The following is a 21,137-nucleotide window of genomic DNA, read 5'->3' on the forward strand; positions in this document are numbered from 1 at the left end:
GGTGTTCTTTCCGAGGGTCGGTACCGGTTCCATGGGCCGAATGGCCTCCTTCTGCACTGGAGGCAATCTATGATTACTTAAACAGGGTGAAAATGACAGCATCAGGACACAGGTACGAGTTAAGGTCTCAGGCCAGAGTAAGTGTCCTATGTAATGACACATTGAATGTACATTTATTGTGGACTGGTGCCATCTCCTGGCTGAACAGGAGCGGTGCGACACGGACACTTTCATTCAGGAGCATTTTAAATTGGAGTGAAATAACTTACGCAAAGTAAGTACTTGATACGAAACAGTTAATCAAACTGATCTAAAGAACCAAAAGGACACGTCTCCAGTCAGTAAGCGATGGTGGTATAGTGGTGAGCATAGCTGCATTCTCAGCAGTTGACCCGGGTTCGATTCCCGGCCATCGCAATAATAAATTGGGAATTTTTGCGCCTCTTCCTGAGTTTCAAACTGAGGAAGAGAAAGTTTCTCACTCAGAATTTACACGCAAATGCAGCGGGGAATGAAATAAGTACTTATCGTTTTTTAACGTGGTTTCAATGTGGACAGTGTTTGACTATCCCCCCGCCCCCCCCCCCCCCCCACCCCCCGCGCCAGCCTTCAAACAAAAGTTAAAAATAACAGCATTTTTACTTCATCTTTGATGCACGATCAATTGCACAAATACTAAAGTTGTGGACAACTGTGGCTTTATTACAGTCAGATGCGAGGCCTCCTGCTGCATCTGGCGAAATGGCAGGGCACTGGAGGGCATGCATATTTATACAGTTCTCACTGGGCGGAGCCAGTCGGCAGGTCCTATCTTACATCTCCTATTACAGTGGATCACCACATTCACCCTCTGTTAAAAATGAGTCCGGCGGGGGTGACATGAAACTATATACAATTATTGGAATTATGTACAGTGGTAGGGAAAGAAAAGTCCATGTTGACGGTCCGGAGTCCGTCAAAGGTTCAGCCGGTCCGGTGCTTTGGTGCTTCGTTGGGATCGGCGTAATGGTGGTGACGAAGTCGGTGCTGGCGGAGGTGGAGGTGGCGCCGATGGCGGTGGTGGCGGTGCTGATGCTGGCCAGTCATCGGGGAACTCCGGGAGCGTGCAGAAGTCCTCTTCGTCCTCTTGTGCGGAAAAGGTGAGGGGGTCTGGTGGGTCAATATTGGCGGCGCGGTGGGAGGTGGGGGGGTTGGTGGGGGGGGGGGGGGTGGTGTTGGGGTGTAACTTGACGGTGCCAGGTCCCTGAGTGAGACAGTATCTTGGCGGCCGTCGGGAAACTCAACGTCGGCATATTGAGGGTTGGCGTGAAGCAGGTGAACCCTGTCCACCAAGGGGTCCGCCTTGTGGAGTCGGAGGTGCCTACGGAGAAGGACCGGTCCTGGAGCAGCGAGCCAAGTAGGGTGCGACACACCAGATGTGGACTTCCTGGGGAAGGTAAAAACACGTTCATGGGGTGTGTTACTAGTGGTGGTACACAATAGTGACCGGATGGAGTGCAGAGTGTCAAAGAGGACCTCCTGCCAGCGAGAGGCTGGGAGGTTCCTGGACCATAGGGCCAGCAGGACGGCCCTCAAACTGTCCCATTCACCCGTTCTACTTGCCCGTTTCCCCGGGGGTTGTAGCTGGTCATCCTACCGGAGGCTATACCCCTGCTGAGCAGGACGTGACGCAGCTCATCGCTCATGAATGAGGATCCCCTGTCACTGTGGATGTAGGCAGGGAAACCGAACAGCGAAGATGGTGCTGAGGGCCTTGATGACGGTGGCAGACGTCATATCGGGGCATGGGATGGTGAAGGGGAATCTGGAGTACGCATCGACCACACTGAGAATATGGTGTTATGGTCGGTGGAGGGGAGGGGCCCTTTGAAATCCACCCTTCACCAGGCGTGCACGGTCTGGCCGGTAGAAATGCGGCTTGCACTCCGCACAGACCTGGCAGACCCTGGTCACTGTCCTTACTTCCTCGACGGAGTGGGGCAGATTGTGAGCTTTGACCAGATGGTACAATCGGGTGACCTCCGGGTGACAAAGGCTGTTGTGTAGGGCCCAGAGTTGGTCCTCATGTGCGCTGGCACATGTACCTCGGGAGAGGGCGTCTGGAGGCTCGTTGAGTTTACCGGGGCGATACAAGATCTCGTAATTATAGGTGGAGAGCTCGATTCTCCACCGCAAGATTTTATCATTTTTGATCTTGCCCCGCTGTGTGTTATTGAACAATAAGGCTACCGACCGTTGGTCCGTAAGGAGAGTGAATCTCTTACCTGCCAGGTAATACCTCCAATGCCGCTTCAAACAGCTTCAACGATAGCTTGAGCCTCCTTCTCGACGGATGAGTGTCGAATTTCAGAGACATGAAGGGTGCGGGGAAAGAATGCCACGGGTCTGCCTGCCTGGTTAAGGGTGGCAGCCAGGGCGACGTCTGAAGCGTCGCTTTCTACTTGGAAAAGCAGTGACTCATCCACTGCGCACATCCCAGCCTTGGCGATGTCTGCTCTGATGCGGACGAAAGCATGTTGTGTCTCGGCCGCAACGGGGAACTGGAAGGACTGAATGAGTGGGCGGGCCTTGTCGGCATAGTTTGGGACCCACTGAGCGTGGTAGGAAAAGAAGCCCTGGCAGCGTTTGAGGGCCTTGGGGAAGTTCCATGAAGGGGCGCATGCGCTCGGGGTCGGGCCCGAGAAGACCATTTTGGACTACATAGCCGAGAATGGCTAACCGGGTCATGCTGAACACACACTTCTCTTTGTTGTAGGTCAGGTTGAGAAGGGTGGCAGTGCGGAGGAATTTATCGAGGTTGGCATCGTGGTCCTGCTGGTCATGGCCGCGGATGGTGACATTTTATAAGTACGGAAAGGTGGCCCACAAACCGTACTGGTCGACCACTTGGTCCATCTCTTTTTGGAAGACCGAGATCCCATTTGTGATACTGAACCCTAAGGAAGTGGTTGAGGCGACTGTCCCCCTCGAGGGAAGTGTATGGCCGGTCCGACTTCCAGGTGGGGAGCTGTAGGAAGCAGCCATCCGGTGAAATGGAAAACACCAGCCTCCTCCGCAGCTCCGCATCTCCGGCAACCTTGGCGCCAATTGGAAAATCTTCAAGCAAAAGTTCCTCCTGTACATCGAGGCATCCGACCTCGAAGCAGCATCGGATGCCAGGACGATCACATTATTTGTCTCCACCGTGGGGGACCATGTCATCCACAGCTACAACTCCCTTACGTTCGCTGCCGGCGAAGACAAAACAAAATTCAAAACAGTCCTGCTGAAGTTTGACAGCCACTGCGACACTGAGGTGAATGAGAGCTTTGAATGGTACTTTTTCCAGCAGAGGCTTCAGGGTAAGAATGAACCTTTTCAGTCCTTCGTGACCCATCTCTGCATCCTAGCGCAGTCATGTAACTATGACTCGATGGCAGATTCCATGATCCGGGATCAGATCGTTTTCGGGGTCCACTCCGACTCCCTTCGGCAGCAGCTCCTAAAAGTCAAACAGTTGACCCTCTCAGTTGCTATCGAGACATGCGTTATCCATCAGCATGCTAAGAATCGTTACTCCCACATCTGGGCGGCAGAAACTGCAAAACTGGCCTCCCACGAGGCGGAACGGGTGCAGGCCATTGTTCAAATGCAGGGCCTGAGCATCGAGGAGAGTGGTCACTTTGTGCGCTTTTCCCGGGTCCCTGCGCAGGTGCGCCATGACCGAGTGGACGACGAGGCCGAAAAAACGACTGCACAGGTGCGTACGTCGACCGACCGTACTGCGCATGCGCGATGGCGCACGGAATGCCCTGCCATCGGCATCATGACATCTCCGAATTGTGGCTCCACCCACTTAAAGCGGAAATGTCCGGCAAAAGGACGCCGGTGTCTACAGTGTGGCAAGCTTGGCCACTATGCAGCCCTTTGCAGATCTGCTCCACCGCTCAGCAGCCAGCGATCCCAGCTGCGGCGCAGAAGTGTCCGCTCAATACAACAAGGCATGCCAGATTCCGATCCCGACAGCCCAACAGACCCTGATGCTGAGTGCGTCAGGTCCCCATACCGGGTGGGCATCATAACTACACATGCACTGCCTTCCACCACAACGAGAAACGCCTCTCGATCCTCAGTGTGGATCGACGGGTGGTGTGCTGTCCACACAATTAATGAAATGAAAACAAAATGAAATGAAATGAGACAAGGCTTGCACCCGATTCAAACTTCACACAGGCGCATCAGCGAACCTCATCTCAAAATCCGGCCTCGACACCATGCGCGCCAGACCAAGCATTCTTCCACCGGCCTGCCAGTTCCTTGACTACAATGGCAATGCCATAGCTGCCACTGGTTCCTGTCAACTAGGGGTATCCAACAAGGCGACACGGCAACACTGTGGTTTGATATCGTCGGGCCTGACAGAGCGTCCCTGCTCGGTGCTCGAGCCTGCAAGCTCCTGAAACTGGTTCAGCGAGTCCACGCCACGTCATCATCACCGGCGACGGCCTCGCCAGCAAGTTGCAAGCCTATTTATATTCTCACTCACACCAAACGGAAACAAGTCGCTATTTGTCAGCAGCACACCTGCCTTCTTCTTTATTAGTAGCAAAGTTTTGCTTTCTGTCTGATCCGCTCCTTGTTTTTCAGCTAACCACAGTACAGTCAGTGAACTTGTCTGTGAAAGCAGTACGGGAAGCAACTGTGGAGAGACATTGCAGTCGCCAGAATGCAACTCTCCAAATGGACACATCACGTCGTTCAGATCTTAGACTTTCAATACCTTCGTCTGAGGAACAGGTGGAGCGGGAAATCGGACCTTGTTGATTAGAGCAAACTGATCAATGCAGCAATGAGAAGCTCCTGAACCACCAGCGGTTTGGACAAAGATGGCACTCAGCTGCAGGACTCTGGCAGGGGTTCAAAAGTAGGAAGAGCATATCTTGTTTGAAATGAAATAACGATGAAGATAGACTTTAAGTCGATTTGTGCACGGATCTAAGATCCAATACCTCCCTATCAATGGAAAAGCGTTAGTCTCAGGACATGAGATTTCTGCTTAAATATGCACAGCAAGACCCCACCGGCAAAAGCCCAGTTCATGACTCGATAATCTGCTTCAGTGACTCTGGTTGAGGAATTAATATTGATGCCAAGAGAAGGGTAAAATTCAACAAAGAACAAAGAACAAAGAAATGTACAGCACAGGAACAGGCCCTTCGGCCCTCCAAGCCCGTGCCGACCATGCTGCCCGACTAAACTACAATCTTCTACACTTCCTGGGTCCGTATCCTTCTATTCCCATCCTATTCATATATTTGTCAAGATGCCCCTTAAATGTCCCTATCGTCCCTGCTTCCACCACCTCCTCCGGTAGCGAGTTCCAGGCACCCACTACCCTCTGCGTAAAAAACTTGCCTCGTACATCTACTCTAAACCTTGCCCCTCTCACCTTAAACCTATGCCCCCTAGTAATTGACCCCTCTACCCTGGAGAAAAGCCACTGACTATCCACTCTGTCTATGCCCCTCATAATTTTGTATACCTCTATCAGGTCGCCCCTCAACCTCCTTCGTTCCAGTGAGAACAAACCGAGTTTATTCAATCGCTCCTCATAGCTAATGCCCTCCGTACCAGGCAACATTCTGGTAAACCTCTTCTGCACCCTCTCTAAAGCCTTCACATCCTTCTGGTAGTGTGGCGACCAGAATTGAACACTATACTCCAAGTGTGGCCTAACTAAGGTTCTATACAGCTGCAACATGACTTGCCAATTCCTATACTCAATGCCCCGGCCAATGAAGGCAAGCATGCCATATGCCTTCTTGACTACCTTCTCCACCTGTGTTGCCCCTTTCAATGACCTGTGGACCTGTACTCCTAGATCTCTTTGACTTTCAATACTCTTGAGGGTTCTACCATTCACTGTATATTCCCTACCTGCATTAGACCTTCCAAAATGCATTACCTCACATTTGTCCGGATTAAACTCCATCTGCCATCTCTCCGCCCAAGTCTCCAGACAATCTAAATCCTGCTGTATCCTCAGACAGTCCTCATTGCTATCCGCAATTCCACCAACCTTTGTGTCGTCTGCAAACTTACTAATCAGACTAGTTACATTTTCCTCCAAATCATTTATATATACTGCAAAGAGCAAAGGTCCCAGCAGTGATCCCTGTGGAACACCACTGGTCACAGCCCTCCAATTAGAAAAGAATCCCTCCATTGCTACTCTCTGCCTTCTATGGCCTAGCCAGTTCTGTGTCCACCTTGCCAGCTCACCCCTGATCCCGTGTGACTTCACCTTTTGTACTAGTCTACCATGAGGGACCTTGTCAAAGGCCTTACTGAAGTCCATATAGACAACATCCACTGCCCTACCTGCATCAATCATCTTAGTGACCTCCTCGAAAAACTCTATCAAGTTAGTGAGACACGACCTCCCCTTCACAAAACCGTGCTGCCTCTCACTAATACGTCCATTTGCTTCCAAATGGGAGTAGATCCTGTCTCGAAGAATTCTCTCCAGTAATTTCCCTACCACTGAAGTAAGGCTCACCGGCCTGTAGTTCCCGGGATTATCCTTGCCACCCTTCTTAAACAGAGGAACAACATTGGCTCTTCTCCAGTCCTCCGGGACATCCCCTGAAGACAGCGAGGATCCAAAGATTTCTGTCAAGGCCTCAGCAATTTCCTCTCCAGCCTCCTTCAGTATTCTGGGGTAGATCCCATCTAGCCCTGGGGACTTATCTACCTTAATATTTTTTAAGACACCCAACACCTCGTCTTTTTGGATCACAATGTGACCCAGGCTATCTACACCCCCTTCTCCAGACTCAACATCTACCAATTCCTTCTCTTTGGTGAATACTGATGCAAAGTATTCATTTAGTACCTCGCCCATTTCCTCTGGCTCCACAGATAGATTCCCTTGCCTATCCTTCAGTGGGCCAACCCTTTCCCTGGCTACCCTCTTGCTTTTTATGTACGTGTAAAAAGCCTTGGTATTTTCCTTAACCCTATTTGCCAATGACTTTTCGTGACCCCTTCTAGCCCTCCTGACTCCTTGCTTAAGTTCCTTCCTACTTTCCTTATATGCCACATAGAAGAGAATTCGTCTTCTCTTGTAAATAGTCTGGCAGGTTGGATTGTTCACATCCGTCCAAGAGGGGAAGTTGGGGACTCGGTTTCTATTGTGATTCATTGCTCGATAAAGCTTTATTTCCTTATTGGCCCCCTGTGAGTTATTACTGGATATCGCTTTATATCTATTTTGCCCCTCTGTGGGGTACTGCTGGATAACGTTTCCCGTGCAGTTTTGACTAAGGGTCACCTGGACACGAAACGTCAGCTCATTTCTCTCCCTCCAGATGCTGTCAGATCTGCTGAGACTTTAAAGCATTTTCTCTGTGGTTCCCTATGTGTGAGCTTTACAATGTTGTAATGTGTCATGCTGTCTCTTTCATTCTTGGGACTAATGGCGGGATGAGACTGCAAGAACGTTTCTGATAGCTATTTGCTGCAAAGCAAACAGGAACGTGTGTTATGTTTACTTTTGGCGTGAGGGAGAATGTAAATAGCAGAGAATACCCTCGATTCCTCGACCTCGGGCGAATGGCCCAGCACGATTCCGCTGCGGCACTCTGCTCCTTAAACCAGGAGCTACAACATTACTGCCCTGCGGTAGCCACACAACTATTCACTGCCTCATTTTTTTCTTTCAACAAGAACACACGTTTGAGCACACTGATTCTGGTCAGCATCGTTCAGATAATTTACTTTCGGCTGAATGGTTGTTCTGTGAAGGTGATGTGATTTCTTCTGTGCCGTTGTTCTGTTGGGAAAGTGGGGAGTGACTGGAATCACCTTTATAAAATGAAGTTCGGGGCGGCAGTTTCAGCTCTCTGGGAACATTGATCACGCAATTACAGACTTCCTCAAACTTTGCCTCAATACCGACCACAAGAATAACGAGCACCGAGCAGAGTGGCGCAGCGGAAGCGTGCTGGGCCCATAGCCCAGAGGTCGATGGATCGAAAACATCCTCTGTTTTTCATGTTCTCCTTCCTCAGGTGAATGCAGAGGTCTGTTCCAGAAACACAGATATAGACAAATTCAAAGATACCAAACTTTTGTCTATATCTGTGTTTCTGGAACAGACCTCTGCATTCACCTGAGGAAGGGGCAGCGCTCCGAAAGCTAGTGACATCGAAACAAACCCGTTGGACTTTAACCTGGAGTTGTAAGACTTCGTACTGTGCTCACCCCAGTCCAACGCCGGCATCATTCATATTCTCAATCACACCAAACGGAAACAAGTTGCTATTTGTCAGCAGCACATCTGCCTTTTTCTTTATTGGTACCAAAGTATTGCTTTCAATCTGATCCACTCTTTGACACCTGTTCTTCAGCTAACCACAGTACAGTCGAGGTGACTAAGTTGACTTCTCCCAGAACACTCTTCTGCCGCCTCTACTGGATGAACGTTCACCTGATTGGACACTGGGGGGGTTCTTCGGCTCCTTGTCTGTGAGAGCAGCACCGGAAGCAGCTGTGGAGAGAGATTGCAGTCGCCAGAATGCAACTCTCCAATTGGGTACTTCACGTCGCTCAGATCCTAGACTTTCAATACATTCGTCTGAGGAACAGGTAGAGCGGGAAATCGGACCTTATTGATTAGAGCAAACTGATCAATGCAGCAATGAGAAGCTCCTTAAACACCAGCGGTTTGGACAAGGATGGCACTCAGAAGCAGGACTCTGGCTGGGGTTCAAAAGTAGGAAAAGCATATCTTGTTTGAAATGAAATGACGATGAAGATTGAATTTAAGTCGATTTGTGCACGGATCTTAGTTTCGGCGTCAACGCATCAGGATGGCCGAGCGTTCAGGTCGCAGTCTCTTCTGGAGGCGTGGGTTCGAATCCTACTCCTGATATTGCCTTTTGCTCCACGAGGTTAAATTTCTCCAGCAAGATTTTCAAACTCAGGAAGATCCAATACCTCCCTTTCAATGGAAAAGCGTTGGTCCCAGGACATGAGATTCCCGCTTAAATACGCACAGCAAGACCCCACCGGCAAAAGCCCAGTAAATAGTCTGGCAGGTTGGATTGTTCACATCCGTCCAAGAGGGGAAGTTGGGGACTCGGTTTCTATTGTGATTCATTGCTCGATAAAGCTTTATTTCCTTATTGGCCCCCTGTGAGTCGATTCCTCGACCTCGACCGCGAATAGCTCAACCACGTGCGGAGTGGCGCAGCGGGAGCGTGGTGGGCCCATAGCCCAGCAGTCGATGGACCAAAACCATCGTCTGCTATTTGTATTCGCACTCACACCAAAAGCAAACAAGTCGCTATCACCCAGCAGCACATCTGCCTTTTTCTTTATTAGTATCAACATTTTCCTTTCAGTATGATCTGCTCCTTGACACCTGTTCTTCAGCTACCCACAGTATAGTCGAGGTGACTAAGTTGCCTTCTCCCAGAACTCCCTTCTGCCGCCTCTACTGGATGAACTTTCACCTGTTTGGACACTGGAGGGGTTCGTCGGCTGTGAAAGCAGCACCGGAAGCAGCTGTGGAGAGAGATTCCAGTCGCCATGATGCATCTCTCCAATTGGATACTTCACGTCGCTCAGATCTTCGTCTCTCAATACCTTCGTGTGAGGAACAGGTTATAATGAAAAAATATATCATTTGAACCATGAATGTGAACCTGGAAAAGACAGAGATTTTAAATGAATGGGAAAGGTCCCACAAAGGGTTAACAGCCGCAGGTTGTTTAAAATACAGATAGCTTCGCAGGCGTTAAAGAAAACAGATATGGACAAATCAACCTGGTTTTAAAGTTAAAAAGACATTCAATAAATTTAAAATCTTAAGTTATATAAACGGGAACAGTATTTCACACTTCCCGAACATAGAACATAGAAAATACAGCACAGAACAGGCCCTTCGGCCCACGATGTTGTGCCGAACCTTTGTCCTAGATTAATCATAGATTATCATTGAATCTACAGTGCAGAAGGAGGCCATTCGGCCCCCTGAGTCTGCACCAGCTCTTGGAAAGAGCACCCTACCCAAACTCAACACCTCCACCCAACACCAAGGGCAATTTTGGACATTAAGGGCAATTTATCATTGGCCAATTCACCTAACCTGCACATCTTTGGACTGTGGGAGGAAACCGGAGCACCCGGAGGAAACCCACGCAGACACGGGGAGGACGTGCAGACTCCGCACAGACAATGACCCAAGCCGAAATCGAACCTGGGACCATGGATCTGTGAAGCAATTGTGCTATCCACAATGCTACCGTGCTGCCCTTAAGAACAAATAAATCTACACTATATAATTTTCCCGTAATCCATGTACCTATCCAACAGCTGCTTGAAGGTCACTAATGTTTCCGACTCAACTACTTCCACAGGCAGTGCATTCCATGCCCCCACTACTCTCTGGGTAAAGAACCTACCTCTGATATCCCTCCTATATCTTCCACCTTTCACCTTAAATTTATGTCCCCTTGTAATGGTGTGTTCCACCTGGAGAAAAAGTCTCTGACTGTCTACTCTATCTATTCCCCTGATCATCTTATAAACCTCTATCAAGTCGCCCCTCATCCTTCTCCGCTCTAATGAGAAAAGGCCTAGCACCCTCAACCTTTCCTCGTAAGACCTACTCTCCATTCCAGGCAACATCCTGGTAAATCTTCTTTGCACCTTTTCCAGAGCTTCCACATCCTTCCTAAAATGAGGCGGAAGGATGTGGAAGCTCTGGAAAAGGGCAATTCCCGAGAAGTGCATTATTTTACTGAACAATTAAAAAAGGAACAACCAGGATCTTAGGTTTAAATTGGGGGAGAAGGTTAAGCGGGAAACCTTGCTGACGCCACTTAAATATGAGACAACTGCTTTCCAGCTAAGAAACACGTGAGGTGGCACGTTTATCCCATAATTTACACATTTTTGACGTTAAAAATCTTTTAGCAAATAATCAGGTCATAGGGTATAGGTCCAAGCCAGATAAGGTTAGAAATATAGGGGGCGACCTGCCGTTGACACCAGCTGACCAGTAGAAGTGCAGAGGCGAACTGCTTCGTTGAACACGAGTTCATATCCAGTATTTAGACTGAGAAAAAACATCACTAAAGACAGATATCAGGAAAGTTGCTGACGAAGCAACAAATAAATGTATTACCTGCCAAACAAAAGTATTACATGTCAAGCAGAATAAGCTAGTTCAACGACAGGGAGCTTGCATTAGCTACAGTCGGCAAGCAACAGTTACATTTCAATAAATGCCATGTAGAAACTAAGGCTGCGCAAAGGGCTATATAATACCTAATAATTCAGCAGCCAGCTCTCATAGCTGCCCTCGGTCATGGGAAGGACTGAACACGGAAGCCGAGCAGAACAGCGAATCCATCAGGAAAAAAACAAAAGTTACAGGAGAAAATTGTCAAGGCAGACTTGAAGGTCTAACAACTGACCAGGAAGATGCAAAGAAAAGATCTTATTACTTTTCTGTAAAAACAGTGATGACATCTTTTAATTTGAAATTAAAACGAACTTAAATTGATAACCTGAAAGAGTGTTTATTAGAAAGTTTACTTTACTCTACTTAGAAAAGCCGGACCCTTGAGTGAAGCACCTGAGTGGAAAGTAAACAGAATCTTCTCTGAAGACATGGGTTATGCCGTGGGATAACATGAAACACTGGTTTGACCCGAATAGCGCCCACCTAAGTCTGCATAGGAGTCAGGGAGTGAGAATCCCTGTTCATCATTTAGAATATCTTGACCCTTTTCTGGTACAGGGGGAATTCTAAGAATAGTGGTGAGGTTTTAACTTCATGGCGCGCAACGTGGAGGGCTAGAATATTAGAAGTTTCTGGGTAAAGCGAGGCTAGAATATTAGAAGTTTCTAGTTAAGCAGGTGGAGGTTTGAATATTAGAAGTTTCTAACCTACACAGGGAATGGAATATCAGACGATTCGAGTTCCCAAATAATTGTTAGAATATTAGAAGTTTCTAACTGGCACAATCAACGTGATAGAATGGCGGGGCAGACTCGATGGGTCTAATGGCTTAATTCTGCTCCTATATTTTATGAACTTATCTTTTGCGCGACTTCGTGAGTTGGAAACTGTTCCTTCTCCTCAGTTTGAAACTCACGAAGTCGCGCAAAAGATAAGTTCATAAAATATAGGAGAAGAATTAAGCCATTAGACCCATCGAGTCTGAGTTTCAAACTGAGGGGAAGGAACAGTTTCCAACTCAGAATTTATGCGCAATTAGGGCAGGGAGTGAAAAGTAACTTTCTCAGCTTTTTATTATTTGGTTTCACCATGGACAGTGTTCGACTATTCACCGCCCGCCAAGCCCTTAATCAAAAGCTAAAAATCACAGCCTTTTTTCTGTATCCTCATGAAGTGGACGAAACAGAGACACAACAGACACGTTACAGACAAGAATGGGATTTGAATCAACGTGTGCAGAGTACAATGGATTATTGTGCATCACCTTAACCATGTGGAACAACCCCTTTACTTCATGGAATTTTAATATCTGATCTTGTCACAGACAAGTAGCCGAAGCACCCCACCAATGTACAATCAGGAGGACGTTCATCCACGAGAGGTGGCAGAAGGTAATAATGGAAGAAGTGAACCCGGTAACCTCGACTGCACAGTTGGTAGCCGAAGAAGAATTGTGGCAATGTGGAGTTAAGCCCCAAACACGTCTGCCGCCGTTCGTGCCTCCGTTCGTCCCTCCTCTAACCCAACTCGATGCAAGTGGCCTGACAACTTGGAATAGTTTGTCACATCAGTGATTGCAGATCCATCGTGTAAAAATGAATCCCACTTCTGAGAAACAATGGGCGAAAAATCGACGAGGATGGAATTCGAACCCACGTGTGCAGAGCACAATGGATTAGCAGTCCATCGCCTTAACCACTCGGCCACCTCGTCGCACAACTTGGCGCGTCAATACGTCTTAATTCGTTTTGCATCCATGAACTGATGGCAATTATTTGCCTCTTTCTATTCAACCAGGTATTCGACGGCGGAAATGCATCGCTGGTGGTATAGTGGTGAGCATCGCTGCTTTTGAAACCATTGACTCCGGTTCGATTCCCGGCCATCGCAGTTATAGTTGAATGGGATGTTTTTGCGCGACATCCTGAGTTTCAAACTGAGGAAGACTGGTCAACTGTTTCTCATTCAGAATTTATGCGGATTATCTAAGTGAGGTGTTTAAGATGCGAAAAGGTGTAGATATTGTAGACGTGGAGTTGATGTTACCTGTTGTGGGGTAGTCTAAAACGAGAGGTCATCATCTTAGAATATGAGGCTGCAAATTTAAAAAAGAAAAACGACTTCTCCCAAAGGCTTGTAATTCTGTGGAATTCACTTCCTCGGAGTGTGGTGGATGCAGGGACTGTGAGAAAGTTAAGGAGGACTTAGAGAGACTTTTATTGGTAATGAGTTGAAGGGTTCTGGAGAACGGGCAGGACGGTGGTGTTGAGGCCATTATGTTTGATCAGGCAAGATCACATGGAAGGTTTTACGCCCAAGAGGCTAAATTCCATATCCCAGCTCCAATGTTATGAGTTCTCGGGAGGAGGTGTTCTGGCTGATATCTCAATCCATCTCTTGTTCCGTAACAGTTCAGGTAGCAGATGATGAACATTTCAGTCATGATCGAATGGCGGGCAGACTCGATGGGTCGAATGGCGTAATACTGCTCATCTATCTGATGAATCTATCGTTTGCGCGGCTTCATGACTTTCAAACTGAGGGAAAGAAATAGTTTCCAACTCAGAATGTGTGCGCAATTATGGAGGGGGGGGAGTGAATTAAGTAACTTTCTCGTCATTTTCTAAAGTGGTTTCAATATGGAAAGTGTTCGATTATTCACAACTCCAAGCCCCAAACACTAAAAATCACAGCATTTTTCCGTCACCCTCATGAAGTGGATCAAACAGAGACACAACAGATACGTTACAGACGAGGATTGGATTCGAACGCAAGTGCGCAGAGCACAAAGGTTTCTTGTGCATCCCATTAACCACGTGGTACAACTCCTTTACTTCATGGAACTTTAATATCTGACCTTCTCACAGACAAGTGACCGAAGCAACCCTCCAGTGCACAAACAGGAGGATGTTCATCCAGGAGAGGTGGCAGAAGGTAATTATGGGAGAAGTCAACCCGGTATCCTCGACTGTACTGTGGGTAGCCGAAGAAGAACTGGTGTCAAAGAGCGGTTAAGCCCCAAACACGTCTGCCTCCGTTCCACCGTCCTCTAACCCAACTCGATGCAATCTGGCCTGACAACTTGGAATAGATTGTGACATCAGTGATTGTATATCCATCTTGGAAAAAGGAGGCCTACTTCCGAGAAAAGTGGATTTAAAATCAACGAGCATGGAACTCGAACACACGTGTGTAGGGCACAATGGATTGGTAGTCCATCGCCTTAACCACTCGGCCACTTCGTCCCACAAGTACGCATGGCAATATGCCTTAATTCGTTTTGCATCCATGAACTGATTGAATGTATCTGCCTCCTTATATTCCACCTGGTGTTCAAAATTGGAAATGCAGCGACGGTGGGAGAGTGGTGAGCAAAGTTTTCTTCCAAGCAGTTGTCCCTGTTCGATTCCCGGCCATTGAGTCGGATGTTATCGTGCAACATCGTGAGTTTCAAACTGAGGAAGACTGGCCAACAGTTTCTCACTCAGAATGTGTGCGTCATTATCTAATTGAGGTGTATCAGATGCCAAAAGGTATGGAAAAAGTTGACGTGGAGCTGTGTCTTTCTCTTGTGGGGCATTCTAAAAGGCGAGGTCATGATCTTAGAATAAGAGATTGCAATGTGAAAAAAGATTTGAGGGAAAACTACTTATTCCAAAGGGTTTATGATTCTGTGGAAATCGGTACCCCAGATTGCGTTGGATGCAGGGAGAGTGAGTAAATTTAAGGAGGTGGTAGAGAGAGTTTTATTGGTAAGGAGTTGAAGGGATACGGAGAACGGGAAGACGGTGGAGTTGAGGCCAGGATGGGATCAGCCAACATCACATGAAAGGTGTTAGGCTCAGGAAGCTAAATTGCCTCCTCCCGCTCCGAGATCATGCGTTCTAGGGAGAAGGTGTTCATGCTGATATCGCAATCGACCTCTTCATCTGTAACATTGTAGGTCGCAGATGGGGAAGATATCAGCCATGATAGAATGGCTGGGCAGACTCGATGGGTCTAATGGCTGAAGTCTGCTTCTTTATTTTATGAACTTACCTTTTGCGCGATTTTGTGAGTTTCAAACTGAGACGAAGAAACAGTTTCCAACTCAGAATTTATACGCAATTAGGTCAGGGAGTGAAATAAGTAGGTTTCTCACCTTTTTATAATGTGGTTTCAACATGGACAGTGTTCGCCGAATTCACCACCCGCCAAGCCCGTGAACCAAAGCAAAAAATCACAGCATTTGTACTTCATGCTCATGAAGTGGACCAAACAGAGACACAACAGACACATGACAGACGAGGATGGGATTTGAACCCACGTGTGCAGAGTACAATGGATTATTGTGCGTCTCCTTAACCACATGATACAACTCATTTACTTCAATGTAATTTTTATATGCGATCTTATTACAGGCAAGTAGCCAAAGAACCCCTCCAGTCTACAAACAGGAGGAGGTTCATCCTGGAGAGGTGGCTGAAGAGAATTATGGGAGACGTCATCCCGGTAACCTCAACTGTACTGTGGGTCGCTGAAGAACTGGTGTCACGGTGCGGTTCCACTGACAACGTATCCACAGGCACATATAGTGACGAAGACTGACAGGTTCAGAATGTCTCTTACACTCTCACACATTACCTGAGAGTAACAGGAATCCCCCATTTACAAACGGGACCAGAGAAGTGCAGAGAGAATGCACCTCACTCCCACATACAACATGTTGACGGCTTCAACACAACCAAAATATAAGAAAAGATCATCACCACATATTATCTTCTTCGAAATCCCGCCGTCCCAACTTTAATATAATAAAACAATTTTTATCAGTTGTGTCTCACTCTAAACTGTGAACTTTGCTCTACCAGAGTGTGTTGACATCTACTGGCCACGACACAGAACCGCAACAGAGCGGGGGAGATTCACATGAACTGTCGGTGATAGAATGTGACCGGGTGGACGGAGAGGTGTTAGATGTATGTAAAATTTAAACAATCGATATTCATGCATTTCCCAATGGAATTGGTGGAATTTGGAAGTGTTTATCTTGAGGATCAATTGAGCAGAGACTTTAAAGCATTTTATCTGTGCTTCCCTCTGTGTGAGCTTTGCAACGTTGTACTGTGTCATGCTGTCTCCTTCATTCCTGGGACGAGACTGCAAGAAGGATCCTGAAAGGTATTTGCTGCAAAGCAAACAGGAACGTGCGTTATGTTTACTTTTCGTGTCAGGGAGAATGTAAATAGCAGAGAATAGCCAGGATTCCCTGACGTCGGGCTAATGGCCCAGCACGCTTCCGCTGCGGCACTCTGATCCTTAAACCAGGAGCTACGATTTTACTGCCCTGCGGTAGCCACACAGCTATTCACTTCCTCATTTTTTTGTTTCAACTTGAACACACGTTTGAGCACACTGATTCTGGTCTGCATAGTTCAGATAATTTACTTTCGTGCTGAATGGTTGTTCTGTGAAGGGGATGTGATTTATTATGTGACGTTGTTCTGATGAGAAAGTGGGGAATGACTGGAATCACCTTCATGGAAGGAAGTTCGGGACGGCAGTTTCACCTCTCTGGGAAGATTGATCACGCTTTTACTGATTTCTTCAAGCTTTGCTTCAAGTCCGACCCCAGAGAAAATCAACTGCGAGCAAAGTGGCGCAGCGGACGTATGCTGGACCCCTAACACAGAAGTCGATGGATCGAAACCATTCTCTGCTATTAATATTCTCACTCACACCAAACGGAAACAAGTCGCTGTTTGTCAGCAGCACATCTACCTTTTTCTTTATCAGTATCAACGTTTAGCTTACCGTCTGATCCGCTCTTTGACACCTGTTCTTCAGCTACCCACAGTATAGTCGAGGTGACTAAGTTGACTTCTCCCAGAACACTCTTCTGGCGCCTCTCCTGGATGAACGTTCTCCTATTTGGACACAGGAGGCATTCTTCGGCTCCTTGTCGGTGAAAACAGCACCGGAAGCAGCTGTGGAGAGAGATTCCATTCGCCGGAATGCAACTCTCCAATTGGATACTTCACGTCGCTCAGGACTAAGGCTCTCAATATCTTCGAGTGAGGAACAGGTAGAGCGGGAATTCGGTCCTGGTTGATTGGAGCAAACTGATCAGTGCAGCAATGAGGAGCTCCTTAACCCCCAGCGGCTTGGACAAGGATGACACTCAGATACAGGATTATGGCTGGTGTTCAAAAGTAGGATAAGCATATCTTGTTTGAAATGAAATGATGATGAACATAGAATTTGAGTCGATTTGTGCACGGATCTTTGTTTCGGCGACAACGCATCAGGGTGACCGAGCGGTCAAAGGCGCTGAATTTCAGGTCGCAGTCTCTTATGGAAGCGTGGATACGAATCCCACTCCTGATATTGACCTTTCCCCCACGAGGTTAAATTTCTCCAAGGAGATTTTCAACCTCACGATTGTCCAATACCTTCCTTTCAATGGAAAAGCGTTGGTCTCAGGACATGAGATTCCTGCTCAGATACGCACAGCGAGACCACACAGGCAAAAGCGCAGTTAATGACTCGATAATCTGCTTCAGTGACTTTGGTTGAGGAGTTAATATTGATCCCAGGACTCCGGGTAAAATTCGTCTTCTCTTGTAAATAGTCCGGCAGGTTCGATTGTTCACATCCGTCCGAGAGGGGAAGATGGGAACTTGGTTTCTATTGTGATTTGTTGCTCGATAAAGCTTTATTTCCTTATATGCCCCCTGTGAGTTATTACTGGATATCGTTATATACCTATATTGCCCCTTTGTGGGGTACTACTGGATAACGTGTCCGGTCCAGCTTTGACAAAGTGTCATCTGGACTCGAAACGTTAGCTCTTTCTCTCCCTACAGATCTGGTCAGACCTGCTGAGACTTTAAAGCATTTTATCTGTGGTTCCCTCTGTGTGAGCTTTACAATGTTGTAATGTGTCATGCTGTCTGCTTCATTCCTGGGTTTAATGTCGGGATGAGACTGCAAGAAATTTTCTGATAGGTATTTGCTGCAAAGCAAACAGGAACGTGCGTTATGTTTACTTTTCGTGTCAGGGAGGATGTAAATAGCAGAGAATAGCCTCGATTCCTCGACCTCGGGCTAAAGGCCCAGCACGCTTCCGCTGCGGCACTCTGCTCCTTAAACCAGGAGCTACAACCTTACTGCCCTGCGGTAACCACACAATTATTCACTTCCTCATTTTTTCTTTCAACAAGAACACATGTTTGAGCACACTGATTCTGGTCAGCATAGTTCAGATAATTTACTTTCGTGCTGAATGGTTGTTCTGTGAAGCTGGTGTGATTTCTTCTGTGACGTTGTTCTGATGGGAAAGTGGGGAGTGACTGGAATCACCTTTATAGAAGGAAGTTCGGGGCGGCAGTTTCACCTCTCCGGGTACATTGATCAACCTGTTACTGAGTTCTTCAAACTTTGCCTCCATATATAGAACGAATACACAAACAATGAAGCGAGAGAATGTATTAAATCAGAGATTGGATATTCTTGTAACCAATATGGCTGTAATGGGAATCCTTCATTTTCCGATAAATCGGGATGAACTGATCGCTCAGTCAAAAATCCGATATTTGGGGATTTAAATGTGATTACTACAATGATAATATTTAACCATGTTAATGTTATTTTGCTCCAATTGAAACGTGTCACGAATACATCGTTACCTTGTTGCACAACTTGCTTTCAGCCAGGAGATGGCAGCAGTGTGCAATAGTTTGGATCTCCTGATTGTGTCCACAGATCTGGATAGGAATGGAGCTTCTGCTTCCTGGGGAGCTGCCAAGCAAGAGGCACAGATATTGACCAACTGCACCCGCTCCAAATAGATTCCCCAAATTACTGAACAAAACAAAAACAAGCACAAATCATATTTTAAGAAACTATGACAGTGACTCTGAAAACAACACACCAACAACTCTGAAAGAATCGATTTGCTGTAACTAATTAAAGATGAACTGTCTCAATGTCAGCCGTAATTCCTTGCCAGTTCTCAGACAGGCACCGACTGGTTAGAAGTTTGCTTCACTTTTCAAGGTCCGGCTCAATAAAATCAATCACAGGCCCATGATCTGCTTTCCTCCTGTTCTCAGACACATCCACTTTCTACAAGGGCGCACTAACTGGTTTTCAGAGTAAGAGTCAGACTGCAGTCACCTCGTTCTCTCTCGATCCCTTTATCCCAGAGCCACCTCACAACCAGGAATGGAACTTCTCACAGAGCCAAGAATGGAATAGTTTGTCGATTCTTCCACTGATTCAGGACCGCCCATCGCCAGGATGTATTCGTCCAAAAGAGTTGGGATGAAATAGGGCTGAGTTTCACTGTATCCAATCAGTCCCCGGAGAAGCACGAAAACAATGAGTGAGGGAGAGAGAAAGAAACAAAGAAACAGATAGAGAGATAAAATATGTTCCATTTCTAACACGATCTTTTTACCCAGAAATACATTCACCTGAATGAAACCGAACCACGTTTCCATTCGCTGCCGTTGCTGCTTCTCCTTCCAAACGTTGCAGGAAACGTTATTATTTATTGATTGTTGTTTTGAGTGCGAGCTTCTTAAAATTTCGTTCAGTTTCCCCCAAAAGCATCAAATATCTGACTGAGCTCGATATAGGTTCATTTACAAACATTCCGATTCATTCTCGAGTCAGTGGCTTGCGCGGGTAGTTCAGCAAACACTTCGAATCGCAGTCGGTGCGAGCAGGACTAGAACCTGCGCGGGGAAACCCCATTGGATTTCAAGCCCGACGCTTTAACCACTCGGCCATCGCAGCTGCGTCAAGTGGGTCATTCATTAATAATTTGGTCGATAGAATACATTCTAAAACCAGCCTGGAATCACTCCAGGAAGTTATTGCATTCAAACGATCAACGGGGCCCCGGTGTTTATGTGAGGAGGGGTTGAATCTTCGTGGAAAATGACCATTGGATTTGGAGAGAGGCCTTGAGAGACTCGAAAACCTCAGCTCCCTAAACGCACAATTCCACCGATTAAATAGATTGTGGAACAACATCAGTTACATTGGAAATATATTAGAAATTCAAATGGAACAGGACCACACTTTACAGTCTGGAGGAAAATTTAAATGATGAAATCTAGAAATTACAGCACAGAAGGAGACCTGTGCAGGCCGAACGGTCACCTGATGACCTGATGACGCAACTAAAATGGTCACGTGTCGGGATTCCGGCAGTTCCCCGGATCGCGGTCAGAGCACAAGCCAGGAGGAGCTGCTCAATTATTAAGTCAGTGATTTTTTATTACATGTCATTGGTCGCCAGTCATTGAGAGACGAGCATTTCTACATGGTGTCAGGAGTGGGAAGTATGGCAGAAGGACTTCACCGCATCAGCTCTCTTCAAGAAGACGCTTAATAAATAGTGCACCAGCAGCCCGGCTAGCTCAGTCGGTAGAGCATGGGACTCTTAATCCCAGGGTCGTGGGTTCGAGGGTTCGAATAACAGCTTCCGTGTTATTATCTGAAAATATTGATGCTGAATGAACTTTCTTCGTAACAGGAACGCAAGGTTATGACTGGGAATCCAGAGGTCTAAACGAACATTTCGTGACAAAATTTAATAAATATGGAATTAAAATGTTGTCTCAGTAACGGTTCTGCTTCCGATGGATCTTATTTCCACAACTGGGACATTACACAACAAGTAATGATTTGGCACAAACACAGTAAAGATCTGTCACCGGCAGTGTCACGGTTACAGAGAGCTCAGTTACACAGCAAGATATAATTTTACAAACAGGGCCCCTCTGTGTGCAGCAGAAAACAACATTTTCCGAAAAAACGTTTCTCCATCTCGGCACCTTTTCTGTGTGTCATTGTGTGTGTCCTGATAGTCTCTTTCTGATTTTTTGTGTCTCTTTCTCTGTCTGTTACAACA

General features: G+C 46.9%; 3 non-coding genes across 3 annotated transcripts; 1 reads left to right on the forward strand and 2 right to left on the reverse strand.

Moving 5' to 3' along the window:
* Positions 1-345: 345 nt before the first annotated feature.
* Positions 346-417, forward strand: trnar-ucu (transfer RNA arginine (anticodon UCU)). Its single transcript has one exon. It is a non-coding gene; the product is annotated as a tRNA-Arg (tRNA).
* A 12,447-nt stretch (positions 418-12,864) lies between these two features.
* On the reverse strand, positions 12,865-12,946 carry trnas-gcu (transfer RNA serine (anticodon GCU)). Its single transcript has one exon. It is a non-coding gene; the product is annotated as a tRNA-Ser (tRNA).
* Positions 12,947-19,932: 6,986 nt separating this feature from the next.
* Positions 19,933-20,014, reverse strand: trnas-uga (transfer RNA serine (anticodon UGA)). Its single transcript has one exon. It is a non-coding gene; the product is annotated as a tRNA-Ser (tRNA).
* Between the last annotated feature and the right edge of the window lie 1,123 nt (positions 20,015-21,137).

The sequence above is a fragment of the Scyliorhinus torazame genome, chromosome 24, assembly GCF_047496885.1.
Source record: "Scyliorhinus torazame isolate Kashiwa2021f chromosome 24, sScyTor2.1, whole genome shotgun sequence".
NCBI classification, from domain to species: domain Eukaryota; kingdom Metazoa; phylum Chordata; class Chondrichthyes; order Carcharhiniformes; family Scyliorhinidae; genus Scyliorhinus; species Scyliorhinus torazame.